Raw genomic sequence first — 22,686 nt, forward strand, 5'->3', positions numbered from 1 at the left:
AGCTCAGTCGATCGACCATCGCGCGATCGATCGATCGAACTAATTCTTTGTAACTTTTTCGATTTCGTCTAATTAGCTCAATAAATTAAGCTATCATGGTCTTCAACCTGCAAAAGCACATAATAACGCGCCCAAATATTGCGCAAAACCCAAAGTAACAGTCTATAGTGTTTAAAAAGAAAAACAAGCACACGACTAAGAGTTTTTATTTCTAAACAACTATGAGGTTTTATTCAAAACAAAAACAAAACACATCCGGGTTGCCTCCCGGCTAGCGCTGGTTTCAGACAGGTCCCGCTCGACCTCTTTTTTCTTCAGCAGCTCACTCTAATGGAGCCCAATCAAAACAACTCAAGGCTCTCAGCAACCTATCAAATAGCTGCGCATGTGCTACACAAAACTGTAAGTAGCACCATAATATAGTAAAAACATAGGAAATTAAAATGTAAAAACATTTAAGCCTAACAAATTTCCTATGGCAGCTCCTAAAATTGTCCACAAAGTTATTCTGCCCTCCAGCTAAGGGCGGAATATAAAAGCTCAAGTTAACCGCAGGTGATAAACAAAGGAGCTCTGTAGCATTTGACTCAAAAACAACGCGAGTAGAATCCAGATGCTCAGACGGGTAAGAACTGTGAGGTGGAGGAGTCTGGTCAACTAAGGGAGAAGGTGGATAATCGTCCCAAATGCATGGGGCGGTAAAGTCAAATGGGTCAATCGGGTCCTCTATAATAGGTTCATCAATAATATCGTCATACACATCCCAATTAACCTCAAGACTGTCAAAATTTTCCTCCTCACTCTCCTTATCGCTAGACTCGTCAAGTTGGAGATTCTCAAAGAGATCCTCCAAATCGACCTCACTATCAGTGCCAGAATCATAAAGGGGTTCTAAACTGTCCTCATAAAAAGGATTGTCAACCACGCTAATGGTCTCCCCTATGTCTCCGTCAGAATTTCCTTGATCGGTTTCTAAGGTCTCACCCACCCCCTCATCTGAGTCAACATGAAGAGAAAAAGTAGGTTTAAGAGATTCAGTAGCAAACCAATTAAAGAATTCTAATACCTCAATGACGGGGATTCCTTCGAAATCCCACTTACCTATAGACTCGAGGTATGCTCGCGTAGGGTCATTCATATGCCGGAAAATAGTGCAAAGATATTTGGAGATCGAGAAGGCATCTCGTCGGGCTCAATAAACTCCCAAAGTCCGGCTAAATAAACACCAAAGATTTTGTTCTCTTCTGCGGAAAACTCAGAAGGAACGACATGAGAACGGTCTCAAGGAACCGAAGTTCCCTGAGACTAAAGAAAGAAAGACTAAAATTAAAGACAACTAAAACTAGCGCTGCCTCCCCGACAACGACGCCAAAATTTGATACCTGTCGAAGTGAGTATCAAAAATAATATTTATAATTTCCAAACTATAACTAGCAAGCGGTAGTAAGGGTCGATCCGCAGGGAGGTAGGGAGTTCTAATTGTCTTATTTCAGTCTATGAATTTTCTGGGGGGTTTTGATTTGGATTATTTCTAAGTCTAAATGCATAAATAAAAGGCAAGTAATAAAAAGAGATGTAAACAATAATAAAAAGAATGCTAAGACGGTCGGTTCACTGCAGCTACAACGATGGTATCTAAGTAAGTCTGATAAATCACGATAGGTGGGCAAATAAGAAGTCCTCTCGGTCCAACTTAACAAGTAGCGCCTCTCGGCCTTTGCTCTTTGGTCCCTAGGTCTCACTAATACTAGCTCTCGCCCCGAAAAGTGATTCCTAAAGCCTAAACTTTACCTATCTTTCGATCTTAGTAAAATTTAGTCGTTTCAATTTAGTCAATTTCCCTTCCCTATCTCTCGATCTGTGGGTTGGTCAATTCCCAAGTATTTAACAAGTCTCCTCTCGGTCTCGTTGTCAAATATTGCAATTAAAACATTGAAACGGTGCTATTCTTATCGCGCGTCAGTCGATCGACTAGCTAAGCTAGTCGATCGACCAAGTCAATCGATCGATTGATCGACTAATCCGATCGATCGACCAAAGGCCGACAAAGCAGGTCTACTAATCTACATCGTCTTCGCCGCAGGTCCCCTCACATCTTAGCACGGGGTAATTAGCTTCGCATATTTAATCTAACTACAACTACGAGATTGATAATAACAATAGAATTCATAATCGAAATAATTAAGCAAATAACTAGCATGAATCAATAATACGGCTTTGGGAATCCTAACTAGCAATTCTAACTAAGGAGGAATTAAAGCAATAAACTGAAATTAGGAAGAAGAATACCGAAATAAGAAAGGGAGCAACTGAATCCGAATGCTAAAGATGACTTTATTGATAAAACTAAACTAATTATGATTGAATCTAAAGCAATAATGTCAAATCAGTAGATGGGATTAGCCCCTCCTGAATGCCCCCCAAAACTGATGTTCGAGGTCTTATTTATAGAGATGTCACGCAAAAACCTAAAAACTAATTACAATTGGGCTTCTAATTCTCGTTCTTAATTTGCGTCAGAGTCGAGGGGTGGTCAATCGACCACTAGACCCAGTCGATCGACTGAGTATCTCTGAACAGTAGCTTCTGATAATCGCGCTCTGGTCGATCGACCATGTGGGTCAGTCGATCGACCAAGGGTGTTGTACAGTAATGCATTCTGACGAATTCTGCAGTGCGCAACGATCTTAAAACAGCTGCCATTTCTTCGTTACTTGGTCAAATCAGTCGTTCTATGCGGCGTTGGAAAGCTAAGAGGATACGCTTTCACCTTCAATTGGAATCACTCGATTATCAGGTCTAGAACTCGAGATATAGCCATCTGAAGTAGGCTGCAATGTCGAGAAGCACTTCTTCGCTTGCAAAACTCGTACGCACCCATGCTTTTGCTATCTTTAGGCCTTGAAACGCGCACCAAGCTCATTCCTCGAGTCAATACTTCATGTCAAATTCAATGTTAATTACTTAGGGACGGATTCGGCTCGATTTCCGCTCAATTCTTCATATTTCTGCAATAATGTACAAAAATACGAAAGTAGACGGAAATAGGGAGAAATGTAGCACAAACTACATAAATGAGCTCTAAAATGCGTGTAAAATAGGGTGTAAAACATCATATAAAAGACACGCATCAATGCTCTTCCTTAGTCTTAGAAAAGACTAAGATATCATCTATAAAGACCACCACAAACCGATCCAAGAACTGAGTGAAGACCCGGTTCATCAAATCCATAAACACTGCAAGTGCGTTAGACAACCCAAACGGCATCACAACATACTCATCATGACCATACCTCGATGTAAAAGCTGTCATTGGTATGTCCTCTTCCCTAATCTTCACCTGATAATAACCCGAACTCAAATCAATCTTGGAAAAGACTGCAGCACCATTCAACTAATCAAACAAATCATCTATCCTTGGCAAAGGATACTTGTTCTTTATTGTCACTCTGTTCAGCTCCCTATAATCGATGCACAACCTCAAGCTCCCATCTTTCTTCTTCACAAACAAAACCGGTGCTCCCCACGGTGATACATTAGGTCTAATGTATCCCTTCTCAATAAGATCATTCATAGTCTTCTTTAGCTCTTCCAACTCCTTAAGACCCATACGGTACTGTGCCTTAGATATTGGCCCCGTCCCCGGTTTCAGCTCAACACTGAAATCTATCTCCCTCTTCGGTGGCAACCCCGGAATCTCATCTGGGAAGACATCTGGAAACTCTCCCACTACTGGTATCTGCTCAACTGACGGACTCTTCACTCTATGGTCTCTCACATGGCAAAAGATCAACGGACACCCTTTCCTCAGGTAAGACTTCAAGGTCACTGCTGCAATCAACTTGACTTTGGGTTTGACAACAAACCCCCGATAAGACACACTAATCCCCTTAGGACCTCTCAAAGAAACCCTCTTTTGATGACAATCTATCTTAGCCTTATACTTACCCAACCAGGCCATACCAACTATCATCTTAAAACCTTCCAAAGGAAACTCTAACAAGTCCACTAGAAGGTCAACCTGCCCAACTATCATAGACACACCTCTATACAACCGCCCACAAGATACAGACTCACCCGAAGGTATAAAAACTTCCTCTCTTACAGACTCATACTCACTCAAACCCAACCATTTAGCATGACTCGACGATACAAATGACTGTGATGCTCCAGAATCAAACAAAACAAAGGTAAAAACTCCATTAACAATAAATGTACCGGTGATAGCGTGAGCATCATCCTCAGCTGCTTTCTTCTCCATCATAAACAGCTTGCCACTGGTCTTCTGCCCACCTCCCTGGACAGAACTAGCAGAGGTAGCCAGCTTAGCAGCCGACCCATGGTTGGTGTTGTTGTTGTTCGTCGCCGGTCTCTGGTATGAATTACCGCCATTGCGGTTAGCCCTACCATTGTTGTTGCTTTGGTGATGTGAACATTATTTGCGCACATTTAGTCCTCTAATTGAGCCTATTTTGCACAATATTATAGCGTCTCATAGCCATTTTATCCGTCAAATGCTTCCTATTTTGCTTTCCTATTGCTTTGTGTTTGATTTGTAGGAAAGGAGACAATTAGCCGGAAATTCCCATCTCTTGAGCTTATTTGGAAGGACATTGACGATCTTGGTTGAACGAGTATTAAAGGAGAGGCAAGAACTAAAGACTAATCCCTCAAAAATGAGAAATAAGTGAAGAGAAGGATTCTGAAGCAGAATCCGAGCGGCCAAGGAGACAAGACGCCCGTCCAAGAACCTGAATCCGAGCGTCCAAGCCTCGAAGACGCTCGGATTCCCTTGCTACAATCCGAGCGGATTTGCCCAAAGACGCGCGTCCACCTCTGCAAAAATCCGAGCGGATTCCCCCCCTGGACGAGCGGATCGTGGCGTCTTCAGCTGAGATGCTCATCTCTCCGAAAGACTAGCAATTCCCTGCTTATAACTCACAAATGTTAATTACTAATTTACCCTTAGTTAACCTAATGAAGCTCTACTATATATACCCCATTTTTAAATAATCAAAGAAGGAAGTTTTTAGAGTATAAGGCCTCCACATTAGAAATTCCTCTTTAGATTAGATTAGGAATAGATTAGAATAGATTACTCTTTAATCTTTCCACAAATTACACATTAATCTTTCCTTAATTATTGTTCAAGTTTATTATTGGGTAATTGAAGATTATTGGGTTATTATTGGAGGATTGACAACCCTTCATCAATCAATCAAGTTTCTTCTTTTATGCTTTGCTTTATTATTTGCATCATCTCAAGTTTGGTATAATTCCTTTACTCTTTACTCTTTATTGTTTATTTCTTCATTTCATTATCATGTTTACACTTGTTGTAATGATTGACACCATTAATGACATGTTTCCCATGATAATAAGTGAGTAGTTTCTTAACTAGGATTAATGGGTAATTAGGGAAACCAACATGGGGATTGATTCATACTTAATCTAATATGTTTTCATAACCAAATTGCTTGCTTGTTGTGATGTCTGATACGTGCATTTTATATAGTCCTTTTTAGCCTATTTCAGCACGTATTTCTATGCATTTTTATACTGTTTTTATGGTATTTTGCCCCGAATTGGCTACTTTGGTTCGTTTTGTCCATTTTGTAGAAATGAACGCGAAAGTAGTGGAATCGTACCCTTTTTCGTCCTTTTTGCATGCATTTAGAGGAGACGGGATTTTTCCAGAGTGAGATACTGCGTTTGGAAGTGTCATGGCACGGATTACGAGGCATTCAAGCGAGGACTTGAGCTGATTTGAAGGCAAAGAACTCGATCGAGCAGTTTTACCACTCGATCGAGTGGTTTTTACATCCCAAGATGGTCGATCGAGTAGTTTTCTACTCGATCCTTATGTTGCTGGAAGATGAGTTACTCGATCGAGTAACTTTCTACTCGATCGAGTAGATGCTGCTGAGGTTTTGCTCGATCGAGTGGTTTTATTCCACTCGATCGAGTGGTTTCGCTGTTATGGGCTTTTATTTAGCCCGTGTTATGTTTTATCAAAACTTAATTATTTTCTATTTAAGCAAGGTTTAGTTAGGTCATTAGTATCAGATTTTACTTACTATTTAGCCTTTATCAAACTTTACTGCGTTAAACATTCTTCTGTGGTGCACTCGCCAGCAGCCACAGCTGCTTTTAGAGCAGCCCTGGTCCTTCACACCGTCGCTACATGGGCCTCCTCTTTGAGTTCCAGAGGACGGGGCCGGTTTCGTGGACACATTATGGCTACACCAGCTCCTGTTACCTCCACCTCTTCCGCTCCTAGAACTTCTACAGCTGCTGCTCCTTCTACTTCTGGCACGGTCACAGTTCGAGGGGACGCTTCCCTCGACCCTCACCCAGACTACCCGCAGGTACTTTTTGTTAACGCCTTACATCGTAAGATGTTTTATAACCTGTTGTGCTGTGTGTTTATACCTTCCCGATTTCTAGAGAAATCGGCACTTGAGAGACTCGGCATTTACGAGTCGGTTTGTGACTTACTACGGGGCACAGGGATGGCCGGACTCATCACTATGAGCGGCCATACCTTTTTAGAGCTGAGCCTTGAGTTTCTCAGCTCCTTTATCTTCTCCTCAGTGGCACACGATGCTGACCCCACTAGTTTTTCAGTGTCCTTCCTGTTGTTTAACCGGACTTTTCCGATGACCTTAGGGAAGTTTGGTAGGTTACTTGGCCTTACCTCTACGGGCGAGACTGCAGCCCCTAGGAGGGTCTTCCGTCAGCTTTGGAGGACCCCGGCCAGACCACTTTTAGGGAGCGAAAGCTCCAACAGGTCCACCTTCCCCCTGTCCGTTATTTCCTTAGACTGATGGGGAGCACTATCTTCGACCGAAAGGAGCCGAACAACATCACAAACACCGAGCTCTCCATCCTGGGCGGTTACCTGAACATCGACTGTGAGGGTCCTTTTACCCTCAACATTGCCTACTTGACCGCCCAGTACCTTCAGAGCCAGGGGAAGAAGGAGACGGGAACCATTGCGTGCGGTGGCATAGCCACCATTCTTGCCCGCTCCCTCTTCCCCGATTGGCCTCGCGACTTGCAGTACCTCGAGGGAGAGAGGCTACTGAGTCTAGACGCCATGCTTTCTCAGCATTGACTTACCCCAGACTACCAAACTTGGAAGATAGACGGCTCCTTGTCTGTTGACTTACCCTGTGACACTCTCCCCCGTCTAGAGCCCCTTCCTACAGTTGCTAAGGGCGCCCGTTTGCCACCACTGCCCGACCTTCTCCTTCCACTTTGACCACCTCCCGTTGCACCCGCCGCCAAGAAGCGGCGCCTTGAGACTGGAGAGGGGTCCACACCTTCAGGGAGTTCTCAGCCTTCCACGGCTACTCCCGCTCTGACCCCTACTCCCACTATTACTACCACTCCTACTCCCACTCCCACTGACCAGACACAGGCTCAGCCGGATCTACCGACTACTTTCGTACCACCTCCACCCTTTGTGGCGCCCGCGGTCCCGGACCAAGGGGGCGCCGTTTACGGTTTGTTGCTTGAGGTTGCAGAGCATCAGGCTCGTATGGAGAGGGATTTAGCTCTTGCTTTACACCCTCTGTACGAGTACCACTTGAGGCGACACCGTCCCATCCCACAGTGTTGGACACACCCTTCCTTCTTCCGGTACCCAGCTGAGGGGTACCCGGTGTCTGAGGAGGAGGAGGACGAGGACCCAGAGGTGGCAGTGGAGAGAGCTCGAGAGGAGGAGCGGAGGAGGAGAGAGGAGGAGAGAGACCCGGAGTACACGGTGGTGGACGACGACGGCGACGACGACGAGTAGCTACTGGTCTACTCACTTCCCCAGTTTTATGGCTGGTTTGGGGAAGTTCGTGTTTTGTATGTATTTCTTACTCTTTTATTTTGTCTCCTTTTTATTTATTATTTTTATTTTCTTATAGGTTGTATATTCCCGTTCCCCTGTATATATCTGCTGGTGTATGCTGGAGGACAACGAGGGCGTTCTCCGTTTTGGTTTGGGGAGGGTATTGCATCCTTTTGAGTCTGCATTTGCATTTGTTTTGCATTCACGTTTAATTTTCAGCTTTGCATTGTTGTTTATTTCATCAAAAATCAAAAATTCAAAAAAAAATACAAAAATTTCAAAAATTCAAAAAAAATTCACGTTTATTTTGCATATAGGTCGAGTTGGAACGATAGATTTCCATGATGATAATGCACTATAACTTGTCATTTTACTTGAGCCTTGCACTTCTTTTAATAGTTATTAGCTTTGTCATGCGCATAGTCTACGAGTTTCTGTTCAAATATAGCTGACTGTTTAGACTTTACCTATAAATTGGCAAACTACTTGAAAAATTCTGAGTTTTAGAGCCATAACTGGTGACATTCATGACCAGTTCATTAGGAATTAAGAGTAGTACTCCTTGCATAGCATGTTCATCTTTTTTGCACTTTTATGACATTCAATTTCTTGTCAAATGCACATGTTCGGTTTGTGGTTTGTGTCACATGCAGGGATGTGCTTGCAAATTTCTCTTTCTTTATATTTTTCACCCATTTAGCTCCACATTAGCCAAAACTTGCCTTTTTGACCCATTAGCTACATTCGAAATTAAGCCTGCCTAGTCAAGCTAGTTTAGTATGTTCTTTTGGGTATGAGTTTTCATCTGCAGTTTGGCCCATAATCCTTTTGTATGGAGTTGGTGTACGTATAGAGGAAAGAAAGAGAAAAAAAAAAAAAAAAATTGAAAAAAAAAGGGAAAGACGTGAAAGGAAGAAAAAGAAAATGAAAATGAAAAAAAAAAAAAAAAAAAAAAAAAAAAGATGAAAACGTGAAAAAAGAAGGAAGTTTGAAAAAAAAAAGTTGATTTATTTAAGTTAGTTCTTTTAGACGGTATTAAAAAAAGGAAAGTTTGTGACCGTCTGACTCCTCCACTCTTATTCTATATTTTTGAGGAGATTGTGTTTGGGTTTAGTGAGTTTTGTGCCAAATGAAGGGCACTTGTACTTAGTTTTTCAGTCAGTTGAGATTCGGATGGTTTTTATTATGGTCCTGTTAGGAACTAGCTTGACGCTTTTACCTCCACATTACCATAACATCTTTTGTCCTTTCTCACCTGAACCTCACTATTCCCATATTATTTGTAAGCCCTCGGCTGTGACGGACATTATTGGTTGGAATGTGTGCATTAGTACTCGAATTGTCTTTCATTTTTGTTGCATGCATACTATGTAGGTCGCAGTTAGGTGAGTGACTGTTTTTTCTTCTCTCTTTTACATATAACATTCACCCTTTGCTTCATGAGAGAAGAGTGACCACGAGAGAGTCCAATTTTGTTGGTCTTGCAAGGTCGATAGGTTGGCTATATTTCTGAACAGCTTATAACTCGTTTGCGTATTGACTTCTTAGCTTTAACTGTTAGTTTTTGTTGCATTAAATTGGTTCAACTAGACAAGTTAAGCTAGCTCTGAGTTATCATTTCCGTTCCATTAGTTGCATTTTAGTTTACTCGAGGACGAGTAAAGGTTCGGTTTGGGGAGATTTGATACGTGCATTTTATATAGTCCTTTTTAGCCTATTTCAGCACGTATTTCTTTGCATTTTTATACTGTTTTTATGGTATTTTGCCCCGAATTGGCTACTTTGGTTCGTTTTGTCCATTTTGTAGAAATGAACGCGAAAGTAGTGGAATCGTACCCTTTTTCGTCCTTTTTGCATGCATTTAGAGGAGACGGGATTTTTCCAGAGTGAGATACTGCGTTTGGAAGTGTCATGGCATGGATTACGAGGCATTCAGGCGAGGACTTGAGCTGATTTGAAGTCAAAGAACTCGATCGAGCAGTTTTACCACTCGATCGAGTGGTTTTTACATCCCAAGATGGTCGATCCAGTAGTTTTCTACTCGATCCTTATGTTGCTGGAAGATGAGTTACTCGATCGAGTAACTTTCTACTCGATCGAGTAGATGCTGCTGAGGTTTTGCTCGATCGAGTGGTTTTATTCCACTCGATCGAGTGGTTTTATTTGTTATGGGCTTTTATTTAGCCCGTGTTATGTTTTATTCCGCAAAACTTAATTATTTTCTATTTAAGCAAGCTTTAGTTAGGTCATTAGTATCAGATTTTACTTACTACTTAGCCTTTATCAAACTTTACTGCGTTAAACATTCTTCTTCACTGTAACCTTGTTCTTAGATTTACGTTGCTCGGATTTTGTGTTCTTTACGCCGGATTCGCTTGATTGTAATTCCTTCCTTTTCTCTTAATAATAATTAATCTTTTGTTCGCTTTAATTCTTCGTTTCGTTACATTCAATTTATGCCCTAATTTACTCTTTATGCGATTTTATTATAGTTTTAATATGTTTCTTCTTTGGAAATTTATCTCTTTGTTAGTATTGATAGTTTAATTAGCGTTATGAGTAGCTAAACCCCTTTCATGTTGGGATTAGGGGATCTGCAGTAGGAATGTGACGATGTAGTAAATGAAATAGATGAATTGATTGTGAGACTCTGTCACCATAGCAATTTAATTGTATTTATCGACTTAGTTAAGTGCACACTTCTGAGTCACCTTTTAATCCGGCTAAAATTAATCCTAGATCGAAAGATTGGACTAAATAGGCCTTCTATGAACAGTGGACTACCCTGACGAGAATGAAAGTTAAGTTAGTGGTATTTTAGGATAGAAAGTGGACCGAAAGGACCTTTCCACATCCGTCTTACATTAATTAAATCGAGTCATTTACGGTGAGTCACCTGGACTACCGTAGTGAACCGGATTCCCGACATGTCCCTCTCTATCTGATAGTTTAAACTTATTTCCTTGGTTTTACTGCTCTTATCCTTATTTCTCTTCCTTTAAACCTCGTAGTTTAGAAATCATATTCAAACAACCCCCCATTTGTGACCAAATAGAAGGACTTCTAAATATATCTTGCCTCCCTGAGGAGATCGACCCTACTTGCCGCTAACTTCTGTTATTTGTATTTAGTTTTATTTTTGGTACAGAACGACCGTATCAAATTTTGGCGCCGTTGCCGGGGAGGCAATTGTTTTATTTTTAGTCTTTCTCTTAGTTTAAGGGACATCCATTCCTTAAACTATTCTCATATCCTACTTGTAGTTTATTCTTATGCGCAGGTCACAAGGTGGTGAATTACTACCGTACGATCCTGAGATTGAGAAGACTTTGCGTGAGTTGAGGCGATCATCTAGGGTATTGCCGACAGAGGAAGAGCTGAGTACTCTGTCTAGTTACTACGAGAACGAGCTGTTTGAGGAGGATCCACCTTCATCACCTATTTCTACTTCATCAGCTGAGACCGTCACATCTCCAGACATGGCTGAAGAAGCAAGTATAGCCAGTCACATCATAGTAATTCATAATTACTTGTACCAAAAGTGTTTCCGAATGTTAAAACCCTAATGACAGGCGATTATCAGGCGACAAAAAGCTTGCTTGCAGCCATTAATTAGGGCTCTTTATTACGTTATTATGGCACGAAATTCAGCAAAGAAAACTCGTAGTAATCAAAGATCAGCAACTAAATGTACTGTATCTGCAAAGAAACCTAGCCATGGCCATAGTAATGGAAAAAAGAGAGGACCAGAGGAGGAGGAGGTTTTACGTACTAAGCCTATGCATGAGATACATCCTGTGATTGGTTTATCTTTTGATGATGAAGAGGATCCGGTCCAAACCACAGCATGGGTTACTCAACGTGGAAAGAAGACAGAGGCAAAAAAGGATGATAGGGTTCCTGTGTCTGTAGAGAGCCCTATTGTGGAGACTGTTATTGAGGAGATGCTTGAATTTACATCTGAGGATGTCAAAGAGGAAGTGGAGTACTGGAATCAGGCAGTATATTGTTTTGTTCTTGGGGCTAATCCTCCATGGGAAGTGTTAAATGGATTTATCCATCGTATATGGAACAAGTATGGCATTGATAAGGTTTCATTTCTTCCTAATGGAGTTTTCTTCGTCAGATTTATGGAAATGAAAGACAGAGATGTTATACTCACGGCTGGTTATCATATGTTTGATAACAAGCCACTCATTGTCAAGCCATGGCAGGTTGATATGGACCTCTTAAAGGAGGATGTCAAAGTGGTTCCTGCTTGGATAAGATTACATGGTCTGCCACTAAAATTTTGGGGCAAATGCCTCCCCTCCATTGCTGGACTAGTTGGTAAGTATGTTAGAAAGGATGTAGCGACAGAGGATAAAATGAGGCTAGGGTTTGCTAGAACCATGGTGGAACTTACAGTGGGACAAAAATTTCTTAACTCTGTTAAATTTAAGGATGAGCAGGGCAAAATTATTGTGGTAAATGTGGAGTATGAATGGAAGCCGACCATTTGCACTAAGTGTAAGGGCATGGGTCATGAGGAGAAGAACTGTATGAGGGTGAGTCAGAAGGCAAAGCCTGTTGCAAGGGTTTGGAAGCCAATTCCAAAACCTGTTACTACTGACAGTAAGCTTTCTACAACTGAATACCCTGTTTTGACTGTAGCTAATGGTACTCCTGGGACACGAGTGACAAATCCTACAAAGAGATCACCTGTTCAGGACAGCCTGACACCTCGGAATGACAAAGATAGCTCAACTCAGGAGGATTTGAACTATAAAACCCCCACTATTCAAAATTCTCATCAAGGAATGGTAGATGATATTGGTAACCCTCTTATCCAAACTGATATTAATGAATAACATTAGCTTTTGGAATGTTAGAGGCTTCAATAATGTAAATAAGCAACATATAGTGAAGAATTTTATTAATAAGCAGAATATTGGACTTTTGGGTTTATTAGAGACAAAAATAAATGCTGGAAATGTGAGTCATATATCTCATAATTTGTTTGATGGCTGGTGTGTTACAACTAATTGCCATACTCATAAGGGAGGTAGAGTTTGGCTCATATGGCAACCGAGCCTTTTTGATATCTTAGTACTGCAATACAATCCTCAATTCATACATGTTCAGGTCACTGTGATAGCTTCTCAGCAAGTCTTCCATCTAACAATGATTTATGCTTTTAATGATGGGAGTGAGAGAGTTGAGCTTTGGAATTGGTTAAAATCCTTTGCTATATAGTGGGGCACTAGCTGGGGACTTTAATACTGTTATCCACCCAGAAGAGAGGATGGGGGGACAAACAAGACAGGAGGATATGGAGGATTTCTTGAATTGTTTGGGGTTATGTGGAATGACTGATATCCCTGCTACTGGTGCTTTTTATACGTGGAATAATAAACAGGATGTTGAGCACAGGAAGTACAGTAGGCTTGATAGGTTTCTAATCAATCAGGAATGGGTGGAGAGAATCCTTGATATGGTAGCACACTTTCACCCTGAGGGGCTGTTAGACCACACACCCTGTGTGGTGAGTAATAGAAAACTGAACAATGGTAAACCTAGAAGCTTTAAGTACATCAATATGTGGAGCAGTGCTCCTGCATTCCTGCCAACTGTGATGGAAGTTTGGGAAAGGCCCTTAACAGGGACAAAAATGTTCTGTCTGACAAAAAAATTGAAGGATTTGAAATACAAGCTGAAAGCTTTAAATAAAGATTGCTTCTCTGATATTGAAAATCAGGCTAGCCAAGCTGCATACCTACTAGCTGAAGTTCAGGTACAGATTGCTACCACTGGTCAAAGTACTGAGCTTATTGCAGAACAAGTGCATCTCATGACTCAGCTTCGAAATTTGACAAAAGTCAGGGATAGTTTCCTGCAACAAAAATCAAAAGTCCAATGGATGGAAGAGGGAGATGCAAATACAGCTTACTTTCATTGTGCTATTAAGAAGAGATGCTTGAGAAATAGGGTTATTCAAATTGAAGATAAGGAAGGACAACTTTGCACTTATACTGAAACCATTGAGCATGCCTTCTTAGCCTACTATGAGGATCTGCTAGGTAAAAAGAGTCCAACTGAGGAACTCAAAGCTGCTGTACTGGCTAAGGGCAAAGTGTGCAGCTCAGAACATATTGCAATTCTTAATAGCAGTGTCACTTATGAGGAGGTGAAACAGGCAGTCTTTTCTATTCCTAAAGACAAAGCCCCAGGGCCTGATGGCTATTCCAGTGGTTTTTTCAGGGATACTTGGGACATGATAGGGAAGGATTTCTATGCAGCTGTTGTAGATTTTTTTAATACAGGTCAGATCCTCCAACAGATCAATGCCACAAATATTACACTAATCCCTAAGTGTGATAGGCCTACTTCTGTTAAGCAATTTAGGCCTATTGCTTGCTGTAACATAATCTACAAAGTTATATCCAAGCTTCTATGCAACAGGCTGGCTCCTGTATTACCTGATATTATTCATGACAATCAGGGAGCTTTTATCCAGGGCAGGTCAATTATTGAGAATGTTTTAATTTGTCAGGATATTGTGCATTTGTATGCTAGAAGCCATGTATCTCCTAGATGTCTCTTCAAAATAGATCTCCAGAAAGCTTATGACACTATAGAATGGGACTTTGTGGAGCAGCTTCTTTCTGGCCTCAACTTCCCTACTCATTTCACAAATCTGGTCATGGCTTGCATTAAGTCCACCTCCTTTACACTGGTCCTGAATGGAAGAAATTTTGGATATTTCAAAGGGCAAAGAGGGCTTAGACAGGGTGATCCAATCTCCCCTCTAATTTTCACTATTTGTATGGAGTACTTAACTAGACTTATTGCCTTTGCTACAGAGAGATGACCCTTCCACTATCATCCCCTATGCAAGAATTTAAAGCTCACCCACATGATGTTTGCAGATGATCTCCTCATGTTTGCAAAGGGGATGCTCCTTCAATTATGCTTCTTATGAAGGCCTTCACCTCATTCTCTAATGCTTCTGGTTTGAAAATGAATAATACAAAGTCTGAAATATTCTTCAGTGGTATGGTACCTGAGAGTCACTGGATTTCAGGAGGGCATAATGCCTTTCAGGTATCTGGGGGTTCCAATACAGCCAGGTAAATTGAGCAAGAAAGACTGTAGTTGTTTAACTGAAAAAATTATAAGAAGGATTAGAGGTTTGGGGGCCAAGAAACTCTCTTATGCAGGTAGGATTACCCTCATCAATTCAGTGCTAAACACTCTTCACAGTTACTGGGCTACTATGTTCTTGATTCCCAAAGTTGTGCTAAGGAGAATAGAAGCAATTTGCAGAAATTATCTTTGGGATGGGAGTCCTGACTACCACAGAGTACTATTAGTATTTTGGGATAGAGTTACTATGCCTAAAGATGCTGATGGATTAAACATTAAGAAAGTGGAGGCTTGGAAATGGGCGTTGTGGGGAACCGGTGAATGGGGTGTATAGCAAAGCTGACAGGTTGTGGATAAGGTGGATAAGTAATGTGTACCTGAAAAACCAGAACTGGCATTCATATTCTCCCCCTGCAGATTCTCCCTGGACTTGGAAAAATATATGGAAGACTAAGGAAAAACTGAAGGAGGGATTTGTTGAGAACTGTTGGGTGCCTGATGAGAAGGGTTATACACTCAAGAATGGATATAGATGGCTCTGCAATCAACAACCTAAGGTAGATTGGTGTTCTCTGGTATGGAACAGTTGGAACGTACCCAAACACTCAATCATTACTTGGCTTATTATGCAGGAAGGGTTAAATCTTAAAACCAGTTGTATGCAGTTTGGTTTCGTGAGGACAACTTGTGCTTAACGTGGGGAGCTACCGAAACGATGGCTCATCTCTTTTATGAATGTACTTACATTTGCAAAATCGGGCATTTGTTGCTACCTGGTCGGGGAGATCATTCCCTAGTCTTAATGAGCTCCAGAATGGGAGGAAAAATAGTCTACATTGAAAAGCAATGACTATGGTATTCAATGTCTATCTATATACTATTTGGTACCAGAGAAACAATACAAGACTTCAGTATTCAGTTATGAGGCCTGAATTTGTAGCAAAACAGATTGAGGATATTGCAGGAAGAAGAGGATGCAGCAAAGCAGGCCCTGGTTTGCATCACAGCACCAATGGTTGGCTTAGCTGCTTTGATTAGTAATGAGAAAATGGTTGAGTAGGATTGGTTGTTGTATGGTGTTTTGAGCTTAACGGGGTTTGAACCCCTAACCTTGTATATGGACTTTTGGTTTTTGATATAAATATATACTCACATTTCAGCTAAAAAAAGTATAGCCAATCACTTTGAGTCGATGGCTGAGAATCTCTACAAGGGATTTGCATTACCAGGAACGGACAGAAAATTCAAGCCGAAACCGTCTTATATCAATTTGGTTGAGAGGAACCAATTTGGGGGAGCTGCAACTGAAGATGCAGCCAAACACATGGAGACATTCATTGAATATTGTTGTTCCATACCCCCACCGACTGGTGTGACTCCGGATCAGGTAAAGGAGACCATGTTCATATTCTCTCTTCGTGATGCTGCAATGGAGTGGTACCGAGACCTGGATCTAGTTGCCAACGGGATTACTGATTGGAAGTCGCTGGCCTGGCATTTTACAAGAAATATTTCTCTGCCTCGAAGACAAATGCCATTAGAGCTCAGATCACGAGCTTTAAACAAGGTCCTGATGAGAATTTTCATGAGGCGTGGGTCCGTTTCAAGAAGTTGGTGCGAACTATTCCGCACCATGGGTTTGAGAAATGGAGTATATGCAATCAGTTTTATAATGGGCTTTACGACGATCAGAGAGATATCCTGGATGCGGCAGCTAGTGGTAGATTCCAGGAGAATGTTGGATAGACTAAGGGGTGGAAAATTATTGATGATTTGGCCACCCATAAAGTCGAGTATGGAAATTCCAGGGGAAATCAAAGGAGAAGTGCTGAATCTGCTTCTGTAGCTGCATTAGAGGCTCTCACGGCGAGATTTGATAAGTATGAGTTGGGAGGAGCTTCGAAAGGAGGGATCTATCATGTGAATGCTGTTTCAGACAGTCCTTTCGTGTGCAAGAGATGTGGAGGAGAGGGACATGTTTCAGAAAATTGTCCTAATCCCTATGAGTCTTGCGCTGCCTTTCAACATTATAGGCAGACAAACACTTATTATGAGCCGAACGTCCATCCCAATTTGAGGTGGACAAGTCAAAATGTGCTCAATCCTACTCCTCATCCGCACCAGCAACAGCCATATGTTCCTCCACACAAGAATCAACAAGGCTTTCAGAAGCCTCCGTCCTTCACTCCTCCTAATCACGGTGCATCATCTTCCGGTGGGGTGAGTGAAATAGGTGAGCTAAAGTCTATGTTGCAAGACTTTACAAAGCAGTTTCAGCTGAGTGATCAACAGAAGGATGCGTCCATTAAGGCACTTGAAACTCAAGTTGCCCAACTAGCCACGAATCAATCCTCAAGAAAGCAAGGTCAATTACCGACTCAAAATGAGAAAAACCCACATGAGACGGTAAATTTTATCAATTTGAGAAGCGGTCGTTCATATGAGGGACCGGAAATGCAAAAATCAGACCCGAGGAAGGCTATAACTGATGGTGAACAGTGTTCTGTCGAAGAAAGTGAGCTGACGGCTAAGAAGGTGCTCGATCGACGGGTTTCTGGAGGTCGATCGAGCAGATTTGGCGATGAAAATGGTCGATCAAGTGAAAATTCCACTCGATCGAGTGAACAGGAAAATGGAACTATTCGATCGAGTGAAAATTCCACTCGATCGAGTGATATTATTGAAGATTCGACTCGATCGAATGGGCAATTTGGTCGATCGAGTAGTTTTGATGACGGGAAGCTTATGCGAGAGCCTGCTAGTGCTCGATTAAGCGAGAAATCACCAGAAAGACCTCGTTCGAGAGGTAAGAAGCGTCCAAAGGATACAGAGCTTGCTCCGGGTGATACATTATAAGAGAGAAATAAGGGACTCGAGATACCCATCACGGTTCCCTTCCCGAGGCGGCAGCAGAATACCAAAGCTAATCAACAATTCGGCAAATTTGTCGAACTCCTGAAAAGCTTAGAAGTCACTATGACGTTCACTGATTTCGTTGTCTTAGACATCCCCGAAGATGCACACACCCCTATTATTTTAGGGAGACCATTTTTGTCTACTGCCCGTGCAGTTATCGACGTCGGGGGGAAGACTTTGACCTTTCAGGTAGGGGATGAGGAGCTGATTTTTCATCAGTCTAAGTCCCGGAGGGCTCCCATGCAAGCTCAGCCTTGCAATGCTGTCTCTTCTATTGACCCTATTATTGACACTTCAGTTGAAAATTTGGAGTATTGTGCTGCAATTGTTACCCCTCCGCCTCAGACTGAGAGCAAAAAGGAGGAAAGTTCGTCTGTTTTCCTTGCTGCAGGTACAGATGAAAGCAATGAAGGAGTTGTCAAAGGGTGTTGTGCAACTGCTGTTAATCAAATTGGAAGTGAGGATGCTAAAGACGGTGATAGAGGAGAAAGGATGAGGAAAGTTCGTGCTTATGTGGATGTGAACTACTCCCCTCCTACTGTTTTAAACGATTCAAATTCAAGCTCATGGAAGTTGAAGAGGACAGTCAATGTTGCTGAGATGACGTCCTCCAGTCAGGAGCCCAACAAGGGGCTACTGAAGTGCATTGGGAATTGAGCGGGGAAATGCCCCGTGTAACACCTTGTAATAAATAATTTTTGAATTTCCGCTGAATTTGTTTTATTGCTTTTAATTAGGACAATTAGCTTTTAGACTGTTCTTAGCGTAGATTTAAGACTATAGACTGTTCTCATGCGTATTTGGTACTTTGGAAAACTTTTGCACGTGTTTTTATGCAGGTTTGGGGAAGTTTTACGCATTCAAAAGGAAGAAAAGATGAAATTCAAGAGCTTACACGAGAAAAGAGCTCGATCGAGTACTTTTTGTACTCGATCGAGTGAAAAATTGGTCGATCGAATGCTTCTCTTAGTCGATCGAGTAAAGCAATAAAGGGGACTTCTCGATCGAGTAGAATTCTACTCGATCGAGTAGATGGAGCATCAAAGTGCTCGATCGAGTGGTTTAAAACAACTCGATCGAGTAAATGCAACAGGACGCAGGGAGTTTTTATTCCTTAAACCCTTTTGTTCTTATTTCTAATTCATTTTCCCCTAATTTCGTCTAACCCTTCCCTAATTGCGACCAAAAACACCCCCAAATCCCCATTTCTCTTGCCCAATCACCAAATCCGCCACCTACAATTTTTACTTGTTACTTAATCCTTCAAAGCCCTTTGTTTTCTTCTTGTTTCATGCTCTTTTAAACGGTTTTAAAGAAGATTTAGGGTTTGCGGTTTTGAGATCGAAAAATCGCCATTTTTGCTTGTTTAATTGAAAATTATTTGCAATTTGTAGGTTGTTCTCATCAAATAAGTGATTCCTTCATCCTCCTTGCATTTTAATTTCGATTATTTTGACTTTTATGAGGAAAATTTGGAATTAGGGTTCGAAAATCCATTGTTGGTCGAATTTTTCGACTTTAATTGTCTTTCTTGGCCCTTACTTGTCTTACTTGATGATCAATCCCCATTCCTCGCTATTGTTGCATGATTAATTAGAATTTTATGCAAAATTTCGTGATTAGGGCTGTTTCAGTCGAGTTTTTCGACTGTCAGACGGTTTATATGCTCTCATGACTTAATTAACCTTAGTTGTTGTTAATTACTTTTGTCATTGCCTGCTATCCCGCTCCTTATCGCTATGTACATGCTGTAATTCGAATTTTTTGAGGAATGTTGGGAATTTTATGTGCTGTAAGTCGAAATTTTCGACTGGTAGGGGATTCACATGCTGTTTTCTGCTGGTTTTACATGCTGTCTTAGCCGCTGTTTAGCCATTGGTTTCTTATCAAGTCCCCTGCCCCTTGTTAACAGGATGGAGTCTAGTTCATTACCTTCTACCAGTACCACTTCTAGCCCGTCCTTAAGTGAGACGGTGGCCCCTGCTGTTGCCACCGCCTCCACGTCAGTTAGTACTGCAGCCCCAGTGTTCCTAGTTTTAGCTGCAGGTACAGTTTTCGCTCCAGCTAGCTCTGCTGCTAGCTCAGTCCAGGCTGCCTCTTTCTCTACGGTCACCACCATTGCTAGCACTGCTGCTAGCTTCTCTTCAGTGGTGGCCATAGCAGCCACTCCTCCTACACCAGCCACTGTTTTCACGTCTGTGGTGCACTCGCCAGCAGCCGCAGCTGCCTTTAGAGCAGCCCTGGTCCCTCACACCGTCGCTACACGGGCCTCCGCTTTGAGTTCCAGAGGACGGGGCCGATTTCGTGGACACACTATGGCTACACCAGCTCCTGTTACCTCCACCTCTTCCGCTCCTAGCACTTCTACAGCTGCTGCTCCTTCTACTTCTGGCACGGTCACAGTTCGAGGGGACGCTTCCCTCGACCCTCACCCAGACTACCCGCAGGTACTTTTTGTTAACGCCTTACATCGTAAGAAGTTTTATAACCTGCTGCGCTGTGTGTTTATACCTTCCCGATTTCTAGAGAAATCGGCACTTGAGAGACTCGACATTTACGAGTCGGTTTGTGACTTACTACGGGGCACGGGGATGGCCGGACTCATCACTATGAGCGGCCGTACCTTTTTAGAGCTGAGCCTTGAGTTTCTCAAATCCTTTACCTTCTCCTCAGGGGCACACGATGCTGACCCCACTAGTTCTTAAGTGTCCTTCCGATTGTTTAACCGGACTTTTCCGATGACCTTAGGGGAGTTTGGTAGGTTACTTGGCCTTACCTCTACGGGCGAGACTGCAGCCCCTAGGAGGGTCTTCCGTCAGCTTTGGAGGACCCTGGCGCAGACCACTTTTAGGGAGCAAAAGCTCCAATAGGTCCACCTTCCCCCTGTCCGTTGTTTCCTTAGACTGATGGAGAGCACTATCTTCGACCGAAAGGAGCCGATCAACATCATAAACACCGAGCTCTCCATCCCGGGGCGGTTTACTCGAACATCGATCGTGAGGGTCCTTTTACCCTCAACATTGCCTACTTGACCGCCCAAGACATTGAGCAAGGGGAAGAAGGAGACGGGAACCATTGACTGCGGTGGCATAGCCACCATTCGTGCCCGCTCCCTCTTCCTCGATTGGCCTCGTGACTTGCGCACCTCGAGGGAGAGAGGCTATCGAGTCTAGACGCCATGCTTTCTCAAAGATTGCTTACCCTGCACTACCGGACTTGGAAGATAGACGGCTCCTTGTCTGTTGACTTACCCTGTGACACTCTCCCCCGTCTAGAGCCCCTTCCTACTGTTGCTAAGGCGCCCGTTTGCCACCACTGCCTGACCTTCTCCTTCCACTTCGACCACCTCCCGCTGCACCCGCCGCCAAGAAGCGGCGCCTTGAGACTGGAGAGGGGTCCACACCTTCAGGGAGTGCTCAGCCTTCCACGGCTACTCCCGCTCCGACCCCTACTCCCACTACTACTACCACTCCTACTCCCACTCCCACTGACCAGACACAGGCTCAACCGGACCTACCGGCTACTTTCGTACCACCTCCACCCTTTGTGGCGCCCGCGGTCCCGGACCAAGGGGGTGCCGTTTACGGTTTGTTGCTTGAGGTTGCAAAGCGTTAGGCTCGTATGGAGAGGGATTTTGCTCTTGCTTTACACCCTCTGTACGAGTACCACTTAAGGCGACACCGTCCCATCCCACAGGGTTGGCCACACCCATCCTTCTTCCGGTACCCAGCTGAGGGGTACCCGGTGTCTGAGGAGGAGGAGGACGAGGACCCAGAGGTGGCAGTGGAGAGAGCTCGAGAGGAGGAGCGGAGGAGGAGAGAGGAGGAGAGAGACCCGGAGTACACGGTGGTGGAAGACGACGGCTACGACGACGAGTAGCTACTGGTTTACTCACTTCCCCAGTTTTCTGGCTGGTTTGGGGAAGTTCGTGTTTTGTATGTATTTCTTACTCTTTTATTTTGTCTTCTTTTTATTTATTATTTTTATTTTCTTATAGGTTGTATATTCCCTTTCCCCTGTATATATCTGCTGGTGTATGCTGGAGGACAACGAGGGCGTTGTCCGTTTTGGTTTAAGGAGGGTATTGCATCCTTTTGAGTCTGCATTTGCATTTGTTTTGCATTCACGTTTAATTTTCAGCTTTGCATTGTTGTTTATTTCATCAAAAATTAAAAATTCAAAAAAAATTAGAAAAATTTCAAAAATTCAAAAAAAATTCACGTTTATTTTGCATATAGGTCGAGTTGGAACGGTAGATTTCCATGATGATAATGCACTATAACTTGTCATTTTACTTGAGCCTTGCACTTCTTTTGATAGTTATTAGCTTTGTCATGCGCATAGTCTACGAGTTTCTGTTCAAATATAGCTGACTGTTTAGACTTTACCGATAAATTGGCAAACTACTTGAAAAATTATGAGTTTTAGAGCCATAACTGGTGACATTCATGACCAGTTCATTAGGAATTGAGAGTAGTACTCCTTGCATAGCATGTTCATCTTTTTTGCACTTTTATGACATTCAATTTCTTGTCAAATGCACATGTTCGGTTTGTGGTTGGTGTCACATGCAGGGAGGTGCTTGCAAATTTCCCTTTCTTTATATTTTTCACCCATTTAGCTCCACATTAGCCAAAACTTGCCTTTTTGACCCATTAGCTACATTCCAAATTAAGCCTGCCTAGTCAAGCTAGTTTAGTATGTTCTTTTGGGTATGAGTTTTCATCTGCAGTTTGGCCCGTAATCCTTCTGTATGGAGTTGGTGTAAGTATAGAGGAAAGAAAGAGAAAAAAAAAAAAAAA

At 42.5% G+C, this 22,686-nt stretch overlaps 1 non-coding gene across 1 annotated transcript; it reads right to left on the reverse strand.

Annotated features, from left to right (window-relative positions):
• Positions 1–16,501: 16,501 nt before the first annotated feature.
• On the reverse strand, positions 16,502–16,608 carry LOC141636831 (small nucleolar RNA R71). Its single transcript, XR_012541412.1, has one exon. It is a non-coding gene; the product is annotated as a small nucleolar RNA R71 (small nucleolar RNA).
• Between the last annotated feature and the right edge of the window lie 6,078 nt (positions 16,609–22,686).

Source organism: Silene latifolia, chromosome Y, assembly GCF_048544455.1.
Source record: "Silene latifolia isolate original U9 population chromosome Y, ASM4854445v1, whole genome shotgun sequence".
Classification (NCBI taxonomy): Eukaryota; Viridiplantae; Streptophyta; class Magnoliopsida; order Caryophyllales; family Caryophyllaceae; genus Silene; species Silene latifolia.